Source organism: Rhea americana, unplaced genomic scaffold, assembly GCF_003343005.1.
Source record: "Rhea americana isolate MKP2758 unplaced genomic scaffold, rheAme1 scaffold_169, whole genome shotgun sequence".
NCBI classification, from domain to species: domain Eukaryota; kingdom Metazoa; phylum Chordata; class Aves; order Rheiformes; family Rheidae; genus Rhea; species Rhea americana.
Window position 1 is genome coordinate 690,437 of NW_028185805.1, and position 18,325 is coordinate 708,761.

The following is an 18,325-nucleotide window of genomic DNA, read 5'->3' on the forward strand; positions in this document are numbered from 1 at the left end:
GAAGAGTTGTCAGTGCCCTGATTTAGCTTAAAGCAAAGAAAATTACCTGAGCTACAGAAGTGTGCTGCTGACACAAGCTGCCCTCAGAATAGACTAGCATGGGCTGGATTAATGAAAATAATGTTATTCTTGGAGAACTTGCAATACAGCCACTGACCTGAAAAATAAAACTAGGCAAGAGAGAACATGTGCAGGATGGATGGGTGGAGGTGGAAAATAAGTGACTTTACGTAGCTCGAGAGGAGAACAACTGTCTCGAGCATAATATCTTACAGGGGGAAGATAGGGCAGAACCAGAAGCTCTTGATCACTGGGGAGGCTGGATGTCAGTATTCCCTCGTTTGAAGCATATCAGTTTCTGCCATGTCATGCCTGTCTTTACTAATGGCATCTTTACCAAGATAATTGTGCAATGATCATGGATCATTCAGGGCCTCATACATTATGTGTCTAACTCTGCTCAATGGTGGGTTGGGATGCTAAGTGATACTGCAAATTTTTAAGCCCCTGAACTTGACAGGCTGCAGAAAGTTTCATCTGTTTTCTTTGGCCATTAAGGGCATTAGCCATTGTGTACTGTATACGTCTCTTGGTCTTCTACCAAGGGCTCTCTGCATTAGCCAAATCAATTTTCCATATTGTTTGACAAAAAAATCAAGGTGAGACTCTGCCAAATCTGCATGGGATAAGTATTCAGCTGGGAGGATGAAAAGAAAAATCCCTGTCGAAGTAGAGTTGAAAAGGTAAAAACTTCCCTGCATCAGACTACATAAGGTCTAGTCTTCCTGTTTAATATTAACCAATTTTTTTCACACTGGCTGAAATGTATGGTTTCTTGTATTACTGCTATAGCTGTTGGGGGTGTGTGCTGTAGCTTGTCTGGCGGGTGCGGAGACAGAATGGTCCAATGTAAAGTCTCCTGAATGGAGAATCTTGAGGAAGTGGTTCTGTTCCCAGATGTGGTGCAGATTTATTGTGTGACTTTACCCAAGTTACAAAGTCTTTATAAGTCTGTAAAATGGGCATAGTAATACTTAACAAAACCTCTTTGGAGGTAAACAGCAACTATATATTATATTAGTAAGAGGAGAAAAATGGGAGCTACTGAGTGCTATTAGGGCAGTGGTTATGGGATCATTTTTTAGCTCTGTAGCTATCCTTAATTGTTGCACAAGTTTTCCTTGATCAGCTTCTACCTTTTCGGATTATGTCACTTCTTTATTCATTTATTTATAGTCATTTCTTTTATGCTCATCACCATTAATTAAATAGCAACTATCTGTGGCCAAGAATCAATTTATCCAGCAGCAATTTATCTCGACTAAAGCGGAAAAAAAAWTAGGAGTGGAAGTTGTATTTTTAAGCACCAGATGATTTAGTTTCAGAGGTCTTGATCAAATTAAATGGAGGATCAAATTAAGTGCCAACTGGTGACAAARTTGCATTGAAGACACTGTACTTGCAACAACTAGTTTTCCCCGTGCAAATACTTATGAGGTGAAAATGGGTAGTTATTCACAGCTGTAGCAGCTGTGTCCCATTTTTGCCTCTCTTTCTTTCATCCATCTCTCAGTCACTTTAGAGAAAATATTGCTTCTCCAGGAGACATATCAGACTGTTTGTGTTCCCTGTGCAACAGTTCAGTCTCCCTCCAAGAAATGCCATAAGCATTGCAGTCACTCTGATTACTTACCATGAAGCAGGAACTTAAAGAAGCACACCAGAATCTCTGTGAATAGGAGCAGGAGGTAGGCAAGTGGCATGGTACAAAACAAAAACAATTCAACAGAAGCACTGTGTAGTTCTTCCTATTAAATACTGCAGGCATCTCTTGTTCACATTCTTAATATACATGGTTTTAAAGCAATGCTTTTTTTTTTTTTTTTTTTTTTTTTTTTTTTTTTTTTAACCAAATGGCTCAATGTTCTTCATTCAATGTAATTGATTTAAGTATTGCATGGAGCTCTATGCCTTTGCTAAAACAGGGGGGAAGAGGGAATAGGCAGGAGAAAATGAAGTGTGGGCTCATAATGTGAGAAATATTAAAACCAAAGCTGCAAATGGAGCATAAAACATTTAGCTGAGAAATGCATTAATGTTCACAATGTTGTTKTTCTGTTCTAGTCACACATGAGGCACCCCAGGCCAAACTCCWTCCTCAATACACTTCCATCCCCTTTACGTGGTCATATGGGGTCAGGCACAGCTAGTAACTAACAGCTAGTAGGGTGGAGTCTAATCGATAAGATAAGTCATGCCAGCCTCCTGAACCAGCCAGTTTAGACAAGGTGAGCTGGTGCTATGTGAACCTTAACTGAAGAAAAGGACCATAGTCAAGAAATGCTTCTCTGTGGGTGTAGTCATAGAGTTATATTTCCGAAGATGTGAGGACAGCAAGAGCTCCCTTTTGGTCTCCGATGCCTTCTCACTTGTCTGTGCAAGTAAGCCAACGGGGCTAATGTTTTCTGTCCCCAGAGGCATCCTATGTGCTTTGAGCTGCTGCTTACTCAGGGAAGAGTGAATGTCCTGTGAAACGACTGAGTTGGAAATTCCTTTGCAGTGTGGGTATGTCCCTTGCTTTTAACTGTCTCTTAGAAAGTGAAACATGACAGATTAATCTAGGAGGGCAAAACAGATGTGCTGTTTCTACAGAGAGACTTAAAGTGAGCCAGCCTTGGTCAGAGAGTGTAAGTAGAGCTGATGCTGGCCTAAGATGAACCTGGAGGTTTGCTGATGTGAGGAGGCCAGTGGGGTGTCTCTGGGGGACCTGCAGTCAAGACCTGGGCTTGACATGGTCAGAGACTATAAGGTTAGTTGATTCAGGGATCATGAATTCTTCTTCCCCATCGTTCCCAGTCCCTTGGCTGGCCTGGCTCATGCACAGAGCTCTCGAATCGAGCAGTCGGTGGTGTAAGGCTGTCCACGTGCAGTCAAGGAAGCCTCAGCTAGGAGCCACTGTTTCTTTCTCAGCATAATGCCTGCCCTGTTTGGAACCTACACATCGTGTTKAACGAGTGCTCTGCTGAGAAGAATGTTAGGATAAATAGAGAGCAAGGCTGAATCATTGAGGATTTGCAGCTGATGGTGTATTGATTTAAGGAAAAGAGTGTTGAATTTATTGTAAGAGATGACAGCATAAAAGCAGGATGGGAGATGAATGTTAGCAAAACTAATGGGATGTGTAATGGCTTAGGAAAGGAAACGGCGAGAAGAGAGTGGTGATAATCCTTCAGGTACAGGGTATCTTGGTTATGTTCTCCCTCAGCTTACTCTGATAGTTAATCATAGTTTGGGATGTTCTTGACCTATTTATGAAGAGTCTTATAGTAACTGGTCATGAAAACTGTAAAATATAAAAGGGATTACATCAAAAAATGATGCCATGTTTGCTGTTGCATCTTTCTGGATTTTGGACTCCAGTCCAGCTATTGATGGAATATGTTCTGCAGCCAGCTGATTTACTTAATGTAAAGCTTCTCCTTTACTGAATTGTCCTAATATATTGCTTAGATCTGTAGTATAAATTATAATGCATAGAGCTAATTGCCACAGTGTGCTGCAAAGGCCTAATTTCTCAAGGGCTAACAACAAGGAGATAACACCTTTCACCTGTGGACATCTGCTGTTTTGTGGTAGCTTTCAGTGGTCTAGGTAATACAGAATTGAAAACATTTCAGCCCTTTTCCTAGGGGGGAGATCAAATGCTCAGGGTTGGGGTTTTTTTGTTTGTTTTTTTGTTTGTTTTATCTCCCTCACCAAAACAGACTGTAGCCACAAATGAACAGTTAGATTTCACTCTTGTGCTGAGTCACTCCTTTGCCAACTAAATGAGTACGGTCACTGTCTCTAGGGACCTTAAATGACCAGAGGGTTAGATCCTAGCACAGGCAATTTTTTTCCCCAYATTTTTTAGATTTTTGGCAATGCATCTGAAATGCTGGCAATAGCCAGCCTATGGTTTTTCAAATTGCCCACTCTCAGCAGACATCCTGATTTAAGATGGCCAGCTGTTCATCATTACTCATGGCCCTCATTAAAGCCCAAATCTGCTGGACTCATCATTACACTCAAATTATGGAGTGCAATGTAAATCAGAGTTAAAGCAAATGCTTATACTTTTGTGAAAGGTCTTGGATTTTAATCTAGGGCTTTTTAAAGTTATTTTTACAGYTTAAACAATATGCTGTAGTTGGATGTCTTATGATGTGTTATGATTTATATAAAAGTAGGCAATGTTATGATTTTACTGGAGAAGATTAGATCAAATTAATTCTTACTTTACAGACATTATTTTTAACATAGTTTTTCAATTACAGTGACTAGAGAGATACTAGCAAAATTACTGTGTATTATATTGCCTGTATTACAATTGGTTATAGAGATTATAGTAACAGGTAGATCACTACAGGTTTAACATATTGAATAATRTATCTGTGTTAGTACTTATAGTATGGAAATGCTATTATTATGCATATAGTGTAGAAGTAAAGCTAAAGATTATAATGATTTGGCAYGCAGTTACCAAAAGACTTGTCTTGCTAAAGTTGTAGTAGTGAGGCAGGTAGTCAACTACATCTTAGTGCTCTCGTGATCTCAGGAGTATTTTAGTTAATGTTGGACGGCACAGAAGTGTGTTTGAAAGAGTTGCTCACTTTACTGTTTCACAGCAGCAATGCCAGGATGGTACAAATGTAAAGGGATGCTGCTAGATGAAATCTGGCCTGAATTTTCTGCCTGRGCATTGTGAAGTGTTACAAAAACTTTTATTAGAAGTGTTTATTTGACTARTATTTTGCATACAATACTTAAGAATCAGAATAGGTCCCCGAAAACACAGGTTGCAGTACTGTACTCCCTCAGCTGTCGCCACACTGGATGGAGCACAGTGCTGCTCTGAAGCCCGAGGCAGCTGTGGTCCCAGAACGCAGGTGGGAAGGAAACATGCCTCAGTCCCTGTGGTCTCCTCCTGTGCAGGACTGGTGGCAGCAGCTGCAAAGGCAATGCAGCTAGGGAATTTCTAAATCCTTTGGAAAATGGCAGCAGGCCAGATAAATACACCCCCTCCCCCCATTTATGCATGTGCTGCTTTGAAGTAGTYTGAATACCTAGGGGCTGCCTACTAAAATCCAGACGGTAACCTGGCTCCAGGAAATGATCCAGCTATGGGGAACTGACTACATCAATTAATCTAACTGTTTAGTTACCTTCATTGTTCCTTAAACGCATCCCTGATTTCTCGTTTGAATGCATCTAGACAAAGCTTCAGGATGCTGGATTTGATYATTTCTTTGCTAAATTGAAGTACCTTCTTTTATCAAATTTCTTTTCTATGTGTAGGTTGGTATATGCTCAAATCACATTTTAGTTTCTTCTTTAATAGCCAAATATATTGAGCTCCTCTGGTTGTTCATTATAAAGCAGATTTTTCTGGTCCTTTAGTTGTTCTTTAGGCTATTCTTTAAACACTCTCCTATTTTTCCATTTCCTTTTTGCTAAATAGGTTCCTGAGCTCGATGCTTCTATAGCATTTGTCACACCAGAACATAAGACTTGGCTCTTTCCTTTGTATTTCAGTGTTGACTGACTTAAGTGACCTATTTTGCAGCAAGCTTCAGGGGAGGATTTCCTAGGATAACAAATTCTCTTGGACAGTAGCAAAGGGCACTGGATGACTAACCTGGAGATAGAGGTCATGTGTGGTGATGTAGAAGTACCTGGCCCAGAAACCTGTGCTCTTAGAAGATACATAATCTTATGCTTAGGGAAAAAATGCTGTGACAAAACTTCCCAAGTGGTTTGAGATTGGTGTCTGTTCTCCCTTATCTTTTGTGTGTGTGATCTGTAAGTTTATCTGCTGTAATAGGGGATGCTTCTCCCTTTGCCTGACTCGTTGATTAAACATCCTGAAATAGCTTAGGTCCCAGAACATGTGTCTGGAAATCTTGCTGTTCAGCAATAGCTCCACATTTAAAACAATATTTTAAGAACTATCGCTCGGGGAGGTTTGAATCCCTGTGAGGCATGCCATGCTAACTTTGCGTAATTGTAATTCTTTAATTAAGGTCAAATCTACTACTTTATAGAAATCTGTTATATTAACATGTTTATCCTCTTATTAACAAAAGGCACGTTTAAAAGCAAGGTGTAGTTTTCACAAGCCCACATTTGTTKTCTTTGATTACATTGCATTCCTTTTATGCCTAACTGCGGCATAAATTAGTTGTTCCATTATCTTATTCGGACTGATGCCAGCCTACTTATCCCTGGTGCTAAACCAGTCAGCCYATTTGCCTCTGTAAAATATTGCCCCGTTGCTATTTTTTTTTGTTGTTTTGCTGAACTTCTTTAAGGTTCCAGAAGTTGTTAAAAATCTATTTCAATGGTTCAGGGAGCTTCTTGTCCTGTTCTTATGGTGTGGTTGCGAGTGTTTTTATTTTGTTTTGTTTTTGTTTGTTTTTTCTGAGCATCTTATTTTTAAAATGTTAAATTGGTATTTACCTTTCAACAGTAACTAAAGATAATGCAGAAGTATTTTGTTTTTTTTAAAGGATGCAAATTCATTCCACTTTTCCTTCATGAAATTCAGGAGAGAAATATTTAATACCTCTGCCCTTTTTGTATTATCATATATAACTTGGCTGGTAATATGTATGTACTGTTACTAGGATCCATTTATGTTCTTGCTGTGCTTAAAAAACCTTTGAGTGTTATCACAGAGTTACTTTTATGCCTATTGATTCCTTTGTCAAATTTCTAGTCTTTTTACCTCTTTAATTCATATTCACTGCTATAATGCTGTCATCTATGCTCCATGTGTGTATTTATTTAATTACAGATTTTTTTCCTCTCTTTAAATAAGAATTTTCTTAGCCCCTATAGCTTTCATCCATAACAGATGAATTGTGATTTTTTTTTTTTTTTAGTATCTCCTACTTGTTTTAAATGTCTCCTAACTATAGTTTGCGTTTCCTCCTCCCTTCTCTAAGCTAACTATACGCTTGTTTTTTAGCTTGGGAAATTGGTGTATTTACATCCATTATAGATAGATTGATGCTTTAACTTGTGTGCCACAGGATAATGACATCTGACAGCCTATATCTAAGCAATGGCTATTTTTTTTGTTTGTTTCAGGAAAACTTCATCTGCCCAGGTGCTGGAACAGAATGACTATGTRGGGTGGTCATTCCCACAGACCAGATATGAGATCTTTTTGAGTTAAGAATTGTTACGTAAACAAGTATAAACTGCAGAATATTTTAGTACTAATTTTCTCTAATATTTGGAATTAAGTTCAGCCCRTTTTTCTCTTTGTAGCAGATAATTGTTCCTCAGGAAATGGCTATCGTATACTTCAACATGAAGTGGTAGTCCGTAGTCCGTTAGTGTCTTAAATGGTGAATATTAATCTGTAAAATTATTTTATTTTAGAACATTAATCTGTAAATTTTGGGAGCTCTTGCTTCAGACATGTCACATGTTTGGGGAGAAGCAATGCTCCCCATTTTTCTTTATCCCATTGAATCTTAGTGATCACCTTTGAATAATGACTTTTTAAAAACATTCTAGTTTTCAGTCACAGATTCTAAACACTGACTAGTCTGATTCTACATCTGTGAGTAACTCTACTTCCTGTTAATAGGTCCTCCACTGGTACTTTAGCCATAGTATCCTCATTTTCAGGGCATGCTATCATTCTGGGAAATTTCKGAAATGCCATCCTCCCGAGAAGTTGCACGAGGTGCACATTATTGTCTCTGTATTTCTTGACTAGGACATAGAAATATGGGCCCAGAGAGAAAACAAAATTAATCCCAAAGGCAAAAACTCCACTGATATAGTGGGGTGGGTGGATTTATCAGCTCTCAGTATGCTTTTAGTGTTTGTCCTTGCACGTTTTCTGTGTGCAAACAGTAAGGGGAAATCCAGGAGATTATATTTGTTCAAGTAGATGCTGATTCAGAGCAGGATTTAAGCATGCGCCTCATTCTCAGGATGCAAGCAGGTTCGTTCCTATTCAAAAAGCTTTTATGCTTCTACTTAAAGATAGGCACATGCTCAAGTGGGTCACTGAAATAGAAATGTAATTATTTTCCATGCGTTGACTTAAATGCTTTCCTTAGATTCGCACTTGTCATGTCTTTGGTAATCTATTCCTGGTTCCCAGACATAAGCCCCTGTGTCCTTTTCAATAAAGGGTTTAATATTGAGTGTTATGATACACATACATATATTTCTGCATTTGCAATGATRAACTTCAATGTCAGCTGGACAGCTGAGGGGGCAAGCTGTAAGATATGGTTAAAAATGCCCCACCTCTCCATATTTCTACCTTCTTAATCGAGTATAATATCAAAAGTTCTAAATGAGACCAGATGGATTTACGATATCGTTGCTATAAAATAGCTTTCTTAACACGTTAAAATTTTTGCCTTTCGAAAATACTGTTTGTTTGCCTATTTTTCTTTTTTCTAGTGGAGTTGGATGCAGTGTTTGTGTGGTCGTCTTCAGCTGAATTATTCTGGGAAAAAGGAACTRTACTTACACAGTAGGGAGCCCTAGTTTAACTGCTAAGGCTTGTATGCAACAGGGCACACTTCTGTTCATTCCCATGGCAGAAAAAAAATCACAAATGGGACACTCAAAGCCACCCAAGGCGATGTGAGTGTGGAAATCCTATTAATCCCTTTTTTAGAAGGATTTCAAAGATGCTACCCTTACTGTTTTGGGGAAAACCTTTTGTGAGAATTAATGGAAATGAARTTTTGCAGTGAAGAAAATAAAAATATTTGTGCTTTTTCTGATGTACTGTTATGTGAGGAGTAGTGTAATTGAAAAGAAAATATGTGRGAATATCTCTTGGGGAGCTGGAGTGGGGGGCATGGGGATATAACTCTTTTGATTGATAGAGGTGCACCAAAAGTTCAAGTCTCCTAGAGACCAATAGAAATGAAAAGAAGTAAAAACACCTTTTCTGGTGAGGCATCTAGCCAGTACCTCAGGAGGCTATTACTGGGATCTCTAATTTCTAATCTCTTATGCTTAATGCACTTTAACACTTTAGAATATCGCATGCAGTGCRAAGTGAATCGAGTTAATCAAGCAAATGGCATTGCACAATGAAAATGCGCTTGCCTGGCAGGCAGGAATTTCACCAGGCTTGAGGTACAAAGTCTGGTCTTGTGAAGTCTGCGACTGGAATTGGCTGAATGCTTTGGTGGATGGGCTCCCTTCTGAGAGGCTTCTCTACCCCACCAAAATGGCTCAGATTGATTGGATTCTGGATTCAGTACTTGTAGATTTTTCCATGCAAACATGCTGGTCATCAAAAGTCAACCCATCAGCAAAAATTCCCTGGGCTGCATTAAGGAAAAGGTTCTGCTGTCAAAAAATTATATAGAAGAAGTTGTAGCTTATATATAAAGCTAATGTTTCTTTAACATAGAAAAGGGAGGAGAAGACAGAGTGCTTTTGTTCTACATGAGTCTTAAAAGCAAGAAAAAAGTCAATTTCTTAAGAGAGATATATTCCCCCTAGGGCAATTTCAGTGCTGAAGTTCATATGATGTATTTGAGAGTTAATATGTTGGGTTTTTTTAAGGCAATATTATGTAGGTAGATTTAGAGTCTTTTCAGAGTTTAGCACTTTGCACAAACAAAATATCTGGACCCTGAGAGCTTTATTATATATGTGTGTGTGTGTGTGTGTGTGTGTGTGTGTGTGTGTGTGTGTGTGTATTTTTTTTTTACAGCAGCATGTAATACGTATTAGGTGCATAACTCCCATTATTGTTAGTAAGTGCTTATGTGTCTAATCCCCTGTGCTCTGCATATACTCCAGCTTCTTTACATTTTAAAACAATACGTTTGCTTATTCTTTATCCACATGTTCTGCTCTGTGCCCATTTAATCCCTGTGCGTGTCTGGGATTTTTCATAGCCAAAAGTGTTCCTAACACCCTCACAAGTGAAGGATAGCACACTCATAAGCTCTACTTTGACTTTAGGTGAGCCTGCACCCAGGCACATCTAATGTATTGTATTCTCCACCACTATTTGGTATGAGTGTGTACCCTGAACTGAAACATATGTCTGTATCAAAGTCATTTGTATTTTGTTGACTTTCTGCTAATTTCTGCATCTGTCCTTGTAATGTGTGGGCTTGTCTGAATACATATCCAGAAAATCTCAGTCACTGTATTAACACCACCACTTTGCACAGGCTGCTTTTATATGGCAAAAGCATCTAAAGTTGAGGAAATCTCAGCCATGGGACCGCCATGGGGGAAGGGAGAGGACAACAGCAAATCCACAAAGTACTGCTGAGGTTCAGGGAGGGATTGTGCCTTGYTTTTGCCTGACCTAGCACTGACCCTGATTTAAACCCAGCAAAGAAGGGTGAGCAGGGCAATGAGGCTGTTACAGATGTCAGTGGCACTACTGACTATACTCTAATGCTATTTGCTATGTATAAGTGACTGCAGGGACTAGGAAGGCTCCAAACTTGATATTTTATGGACTGTATCTGATTTACCTGGTCATCTTGATTAGCAACAACATTAAAGTGATATTCCTTCTAAGATAGTAAGCCTATATACTTGGTTTCTGCCTCAAAGTGCTCCCTTAATTCCCTGCAAAATTTATCAGCTCAGTTTTTCAATGACTATTTAATTTTCTTGGTGTGTACAAGGGATCCTCCAGGAAGAATCCATCCTTTTGGGACAGAAACCTCTTCTAGCTATGGGGAGGGATTACTGCATCACCCCTGATGTCCCAGTGTCTCCCCTTTCTCAGTAAGAGGAAGAGAGAGGAGAAATAGCTAGAAGCAAAAATGATTTTATCAACCAATCCCGTCCCCCGCACACCCTCAAACTCTATCGTCCTGGATTTGTCAAAGTATTTGCTCACCTAGGGAACTGGGGTTGAGCCACCTGCCATCAGAGGGGAATGAAAGCGTTAAATTGCTGGAGGGGAAAAAAGGTTAATTTCAGCCACTTGATTGSAAACACCCCAGTTCTTCCAGCCATGCTGTTCCTGACCTGTATATTTGTCAGTCTACTTGTGAATGGGTAGTGATGTTTTATAAGATGGTTTTGTAAGAGTGGAAAGGAGGTGAAGGGCAGAGAGGCAAAGAGGACCTCTARTTTTTTCACGGGGAAGTTGCTGGGTTGCTGAGAGGAAGGTCTCTTCTGATCCTGGTTACTTGCCCAGCAGGTTAGAGGTTGCTCATGCTCCTTCTGCCTTTATGCTCATGCCTTAGCATCCCACCAGCYGTGCAGGGCTGAAGTGGAGAAAAATCTCCTTTCCTGTCTTTCTCCAGGCCACAGTGAGGCAGCGAAAGAAAGATGAGTATTTCTTCTGCCCAGACATCASGCTTTTTTAACATTCAGCTTGAAATTCTGGTTTCTCCAACTAGGGGGCAAAATCTGCTCTTGTTTACACCAGCGCAAGAGTACACATAGCAAAACTGGAGTCCTTAATGCAGCAGTCAGGTGTTTTGCTCCATATGACAACAGGTGAGGTTTGGACCTAGATTTTTTTTTTTAAGGCCTATTTCTGCTAGCCAAGCCCTCTCTCCATTTCAACCAGCAGGGAAAAGAAGAGCTTGAATCTGTTGAGGAAAAGAATAATCTTTAGTATATCTTATAATCAGGTAACRAGAGACCCACAAATTTTCACTGAATTCAGTTATAGCAAAATTGTAATTTGGCCATGGACATTAAAAATAATTCCTCAAGCATAAATGACTAGAAAACAGCATGTGTTACACAGTGCCTTCCCTTTTACTCCACGTAATAAAATTGTAGCTCTTTCTGTCTGTGTAGAGCTTCTCTCCTGAGATCTCTGATGTGCAGCAAGATTGAAGAGAAGGCATTCGACCATTTCCTTGTGAAATGTCATCATTGCAGCAGGTTCCAACTCAAATCAGATTAGTAGAACGGAGAGATAATCAGTGTGTGCATCGTTATTTCACAGTCACCTGTCTGAGACTTAAAATACTGTGTAGATTATAAATTAGTTGGGAGGGTGGGGGAAGCATCTACCCATGCCAAGTCTAGACTTCTGCAGTCCTGCTAACACAGCATTTTGCAAATTACACAGTGCAGGACACAAGGCTGGATGGGCCATAAACTTTAAAGGCCCTCAGTGGGATATGTTTGTTTTAGACTCTTAATTATGGCAAATTTTTTCCTGACGATACAATGAGTTTAGAAATACAGATAGTTATCTGTGCTTGGTGTTCTGGATGGGAGCACACTGGGTAGATATCTAAAATGAGACCTAGTTGGATGCTGGCACTGGAAAACAACAGATAGTGTAGGCATCAGAGATGATCCAAATGAGAATTGATGTTTCCCAGCTAAGCGCTGGCTAACAGGCAGGGTTAGGGCAATAAACATTCACAAGTATCTGGAGGGCGTCCACACCAACCAGAAACAGAAGTGTTGTTTAGGGTGGTCCAAGGTATATAACGAAATGAAATTTGGCAAAGGAAAACGTAAGCTGAATATTGCAGTGGATAGCGGGGCAAAAATTCCTGAAACAGCAAAATTCTCTTAAAGACACTAGCATCAATGTTTTCACTTTGTATTGATGTAGCTGGCTGCTGGGCTAGCTAGTCCATCAGAAAGAACCTTTGCTCAAGTTCTGGCTTCATTAAATCTAGCTAATTTAATGTAAAGTAAAGTTTTCATTAACATCATTGAAAGTTTCCAAACATTTACGTGCTTGGTTTACTCTATTACCCTCTCTCAGATACAGTTCTTGTAGTTGGGGAATATATTCTCAACTTTTATGCAAGATAGCATCGAGGGGAAACATTTGACAAGATACAGGGGTTAAATCATGGATTTGGAAGCTCTCACACTGTCTCTATTTTTGGTGGGCCTATAGTAATAGACAGGTGAGTAATCACATTTTCTGTGATTGCTAAGCTGTGAATGGGAGGCTGCRGCCAGCCTGTTGCTGGTCCCTCTGGACCTCACACAGTCTAGCATGTCTTGAAGAGACTTTTTTGTTATAGTGCTAAGCCTGTCCCCCCCCCTCCTCCAATTCATAGCCTCTTCCCCAGGTCCCCTGCTTGTGCTGTGGTGCTGGACTCAGAGAAAATGCTCCCTGCCTCAATAGTCCTGTGCTCCAGAAAGTTCACTGCATGTACGTGATAAATATCTATGTATATATACTTCAACATAGCTACGAAAACCTGGGATGTGGGTTACTTGCTTGTTTTTCGTGTTTTGCTGAAGTCCTGTGACTCCTGCTTTGGGTCTGTGCCGCCGGGTTGGTGCTGGATGCTGCACTGCTGAGGGGGGCGTAAGCGTTTCTGTACCACTTGCTTGAGGGCTAGCCTCTTGACAAGCACAGGTACTGGATGAGACACCCAAAGAACCAACCACATGCATCTCAGCAGCTTGAGGTCAAGGGTTCATCTATAAACTAAGCTGCAACACTTTTTTTTTCTTTTTCTTTTTTTCTTTTTYTTTTTTTTTTTTTTTCCTGTGAATGGAGGTATGTGCAACCAGCTCAGATGGTATCCCAAATCCTCTGGAAAAAGTAGGTCATTCTGACTGTTTTGAAAAGGCAAGCAGAAGTTGGAAAAGTATAAAGTGCTGAGCTTGAGTTCAGTCTGGAACAAAGGAAGGGAAAAGCTGAAGTGGGCTATCTTTAATAAAGAAATAAATGTAGAAATATAAATTTTGTAAGGTGACATACAGAGCTGGAGAGTGAATGTAAAAGAAATTTCTTCTGTTTTGGAAGTGAGAGCAGCATGAAACAGATGCAGGAGAGTTGGTCTTGTCAGGCAAAAACAGACTTATCAAAATGAATTTATGAAATCTGACTACTATTGCTGAGAGTGGGAGACACTGTAAGACAATTGACTTAGTATCGTGCAGCAAATTATGTAAGACCAGAGAAGCACCTTCTGTGCTAAGTGGTTTGCACGCTCGTAAACTGACAGATTTCAAAATTGCCATCAACTGGGGGCCATCACTGAGTGGAGGCATTTTGAGTGAGGCTGTGCATGCTCCGGTACTCAGTCTAACCCTGTTCTGCATTTTCACTGGTAATCTGGAAGTGAATGTGTAACTGTTCCTGAATCGAGGAGCCAGCAAAATGCACGTGGGTAGTGAGAGACAAAAGATTTGGGTTTATCAGAAAGTTGGCTTGGGAGCATTTGCAAGGCAGTGCATAAAAGCGGAGAAAAAGAATGGGACTAAAAAGTATTTAACCTGGTGGCAAAATAGGCAAAAGTAGTATTGATGGTTGAAAGTTTAAAAGCCAACAAATATAAAATGGAAAATGAGTGCACATAAAAGTGCTAGTGAGAGGGACTGATCACTGGAACAAATTACCAGAAGAGAAAGTTCTGGTTTTCCATCTTCGTATTTACAGCAGAACTGTCTGGAAGATGTATTTTATCCAAAGACTGTTTATTAGTCTTTGAGGTACCTGGATGGACTGTGTTTTTTTGGTAGATACAAATGCTTTAACATCCTTGAAACTATAAGCGTGAAACTATAAACCATTGCCATTAGTGGATAAGTCTCTGCTACCTGCTTTGTGCTGCTTTATAGCAGAGGAGGTAATTATGCTTATGGGTAAAATTCCAGCAATTTAATTTAATTTAATGCCTGCAACAGGCAGGAATAACCCTTAATACCGAGTATGCTTTCCAGTGCTTCAGTGTCTGCTCTAGTATATGCAGTTGTAAGAGCTGGTTTCATGTTTACGRTTCCCAGGATCCAAGAGTTTCTAACTTTGAGAACTTTGCTGTGTCTTGGGGAGGTCTGAAGAATATCTTTTGCAKAATATTCTCGACTTTCAGCAGCAAGAAATGGAGCAGTAATGATACGGTATTAATGTGATAGACTCTTACTCAATTTTCTTCTCCCTTCTGTTAGCACTGTAGATAAACCAGCTAGCTTTAAGGCAATGTAGTTTAATTATAATGGTGCACCAAAAACTTGTTGAATAGGTCACAAAGCACTTCCTTAGAAGGAAAATTAACTGTTCACATCACAGTAAGGAGATAGGATGTCCTCTTCTACAGAAACTTATGTATTTTGGAGAGAGTATAATATATAGGACATATTTGGTATGAAATATTATATCCCCCAAAAAACCAACTGTCTGCCTCCCTCCATCTATTCTTAGGATATGCTTGTATTTGAAAAATAATTCGGCTTACAACGTTGTGTTTTTTGTTAAGTACAATAGTTGTTTCTGAATACCTCCAAAGGAAGACAAGCCAGTAGGGCCTCTCAACTATTGTTAGATAAAATAGGGTGTTTATTTTGTGTGCTCAGAAGACTATAAAAAATGATCTGACTTTTGAGATTTAGAAAATATGAAATTTCAGTGCTGATTTGTGACTCCTGAACTTGCCAATTAGTGTTCATACAGCCTTAAAAAAATTTAGTAGTACATAGAAGCACATGCACTCTCTCCCTGCCATCATAAAGGCTTTGACAGAAGTAAGTGAACCATACTGAAAGTATACCATGGAAGCATCTGGTCGGTGGTTTCAGCTGAATGCCCTTCATTTCATTGTCTGCTTGCTTGTGTGTGATGAATTTTGTGGACTGGCTCAGGTTGTTCACACTGCCTTGCAGGCAAAGGATGTTACCCTCAGTGTAGCATTCAATGTCCTTCACAACAGATTGACTTCCCTTGAGAAACACAAACACCATTCAAGCAGAGATGATACAAAGGAAAGCACATTCACATGGTTTTGTGAATCAAAAGAAATTGCCCCATTTCCAGTAGAAATGAGCATTGCAAATACAAAATTGCCATAAAGGGACCCAGTCAAGAAAAAGATGTTCTGGGGTTATGTGCACTTCTCAGGCAGCTGAAAGGAAGCTGGCTGGAAATCTTTTTTGTAATCCTTGCAAGAATGAAAGTGTAACTAAATTTCTTTTCTGTCTAATTAGCACATTATCTTTTGTATCTGAATGTTAAGAGAACAAAACAAAAATAACTTCAATGAATGAGAGGGGGAAAAATCCTGAATATAAGACTGAGACCTATACAAAAACTCAAATGTGAACAGCACTACATGTTCGATCTTTTTGTTCTCCAATTATATTGAATGAAAACTCTCTGAAACCCTTGCTATTCTAAGCATGTTTGTGTTTGAGTCTTCTGTGAAGAATGGGATCAAGAGCAGAGCGAATGTGAATCCAAAAGAAATGGAAACACCATTACGACCCCATAGGAAATGGATTCCAGAACAGGTCTCTGAGGGACTGTCTGGACTTCTGTCTCTGTTCCTAATGTTTAATAAGAGCAAATATATGTGTCTTGGCAAAGGGAGCAGTCTAGCCCTTCTGTTTCGCTAAAATAATAGAGATAATGAAAAATTTTGAGGGCAGTGGAGAAGGCTGTTGGAAAGCTGTCATTAATCTTTGGCAAAGTGATTTGTATCGTCAGTGGGCTGTTTCTTAAGGTATCCCAGTTGCTACATGGAGAAGAGAAAACCAGTGTGGAATGTGGTAGCTTTGAATAAAAGATGAGTTTGTGTATGCAAGCGGATTCAGCCAAATGATTTGATGGGAGAAGTCTGTGATTTTGACAGGGAGGTGTAAGCTCTTAAACAATTGAAGTAAAGAAGCTATAAGCTAATATTTCTCTGTGTGTGTGTGTGTTAGTTAACCAAGGATGTCTTGTCTGTTCAGTTCATGATGTGTACAAAACTTATATTCAAGGAAGAATTTATATTCTTTACATTCCATTGTCTTTTATAACACCAAATGATCCTCTTCCCTCAAAAAAGTATTAATAATCTTTATTGTGCATATGTGTGTTAGAAGAAAACCAGTCCTTTGACCATCTAAAAAGCAGTGTTGAGAATTAAACAGTGTCTGTATGTTGCAGTGCATTTTATCTCAGTGTTAGGTGTGGGACACTGGCCCTTCCCAGGTAGCTGAGGGGCCAAGAAGACTGTCATACAGAAGACTGGGTATGGAGGACCTGAAAGATCAGAAAGGAGAAGACAATTGAAGGGAGCTGATGATCCAAGACGGGGCCCTCATGCAAGCTGCACTTTTGTTTGGGAAATTCTTTTTGGTACTCATGCAAAACAAGACAAATTACTGAATATAAGACTGGGACCTATACAAAAAACTCAAATGTGAACAGCACTATGTGTTCAATCTTTTTGTGTGTATGGTCAGTTCTCAGAATTTCTAGTAGAAATGGTACAACCTGCTGTACTGACTAGCCAGGTTATCTATCTGGCAGATGCAGAACTTGCAGGTTGAAGTACCTGGCCATTTGTAACCCATGTGCTTGTTACACTCTGGAAGTAGGATGTTCAGGCTGGTATTTGCTGTATTGACATTTTCAATAGTTGTGGTATCTGGGAAAGCTTAGATTTCATTGAATCAGCATCTGCAAAAGAAACTTGGCACTGGAGAATTTTGAACTAGCAGTAACTATTTGTTCCACTGAGTCAGACAGCTCTGATGTGGGATGCAAGTGGGTATCCATCAGTATTTGAAGAACATTGCAGATGCTATCGTTCAGTAATTCTCCTAGTGGCTTYCAGTACACATCAAATAGGATCGAATCAAAGGATGGAGCATAATACAAAAAAGTGACTAAAAGGGCTATTTATTATTATTATTATTTTGTCTTGCAGTTTCTTTCCTGCTAAGTAGTGGAGCCAAGAAGAAAGGTATTCCTTGTTGAACCCAAGAAAGAAGGTAAGAATAGTTGGTCGGACAAGTTGGTGCTTGAGGTGGCTAGAAAGTGGTATTTTATAGGCAAGTCTGTGACAAGTGAGGACTGACCTTGACCACACACATGGGCGTGTATGTGAAAATATATCTACTTTTCATCTCTAGTTTAATGTAGAGATCKCTGTGAGGAACACACAGTGTCAAGAATATATCTAGATCCTTCCCTCACCTTGTAAAATTACATTTCTTTTCATGGTGCCAGCAAGCTGTACATCTTCCTCTTTCATGTGAATTCCCAATTTTGCAAGCTGAGATATGTACCCTTTGGCTGATATATGAAATCTTGGTCCAAGTTTTGGACTAAATTCTCCTTGAAAGACTCTTCGGGTTTGGGTGATCAGTTATCCTTCCCCTCCTTTCTGCAAATGTTTCCATGTATTTCCAGGAAGCAGAGAAAGATGAAATGATAAAGCTTTCATATTTCTTTTAGCTGGAAATGTGGGGAACAATACAAAGAGAACTGCTCATCTGAGGGTGTTGCCTAAGTCTGCAGCCTCAGAGACGTGAATCAGCTTTCAAAATATGTTTATATATATAAGAAAGATTCCTGAATTTTCTATTCTAGAGCCTTTCATTAAAAGAAGTG

General features: G+C 39.5%; 1 long non-coding RNA gene across 1 annotated transcript in view; it reads left to right on the plus strand.

Moving 5' to 3' along the window:
* LOC146598188 (uncharacterized) overlaps positions 1 to 18,325 on the plus strand; it is a 178,002-nt gene that overhangs the window by 26,385 nt on the left and 133,292 nt on the right. The window contains exon 2 of the long non-coding RNA XR_014895307.1: positions 17,640 to 17,703. This is a non-coding gene — a long non-coding RNA (uncharacterized LOC146598188). The remainder of the gene's footprint in view (positions 1 to 17,639; positions 17,704 to 18,325) is intronic.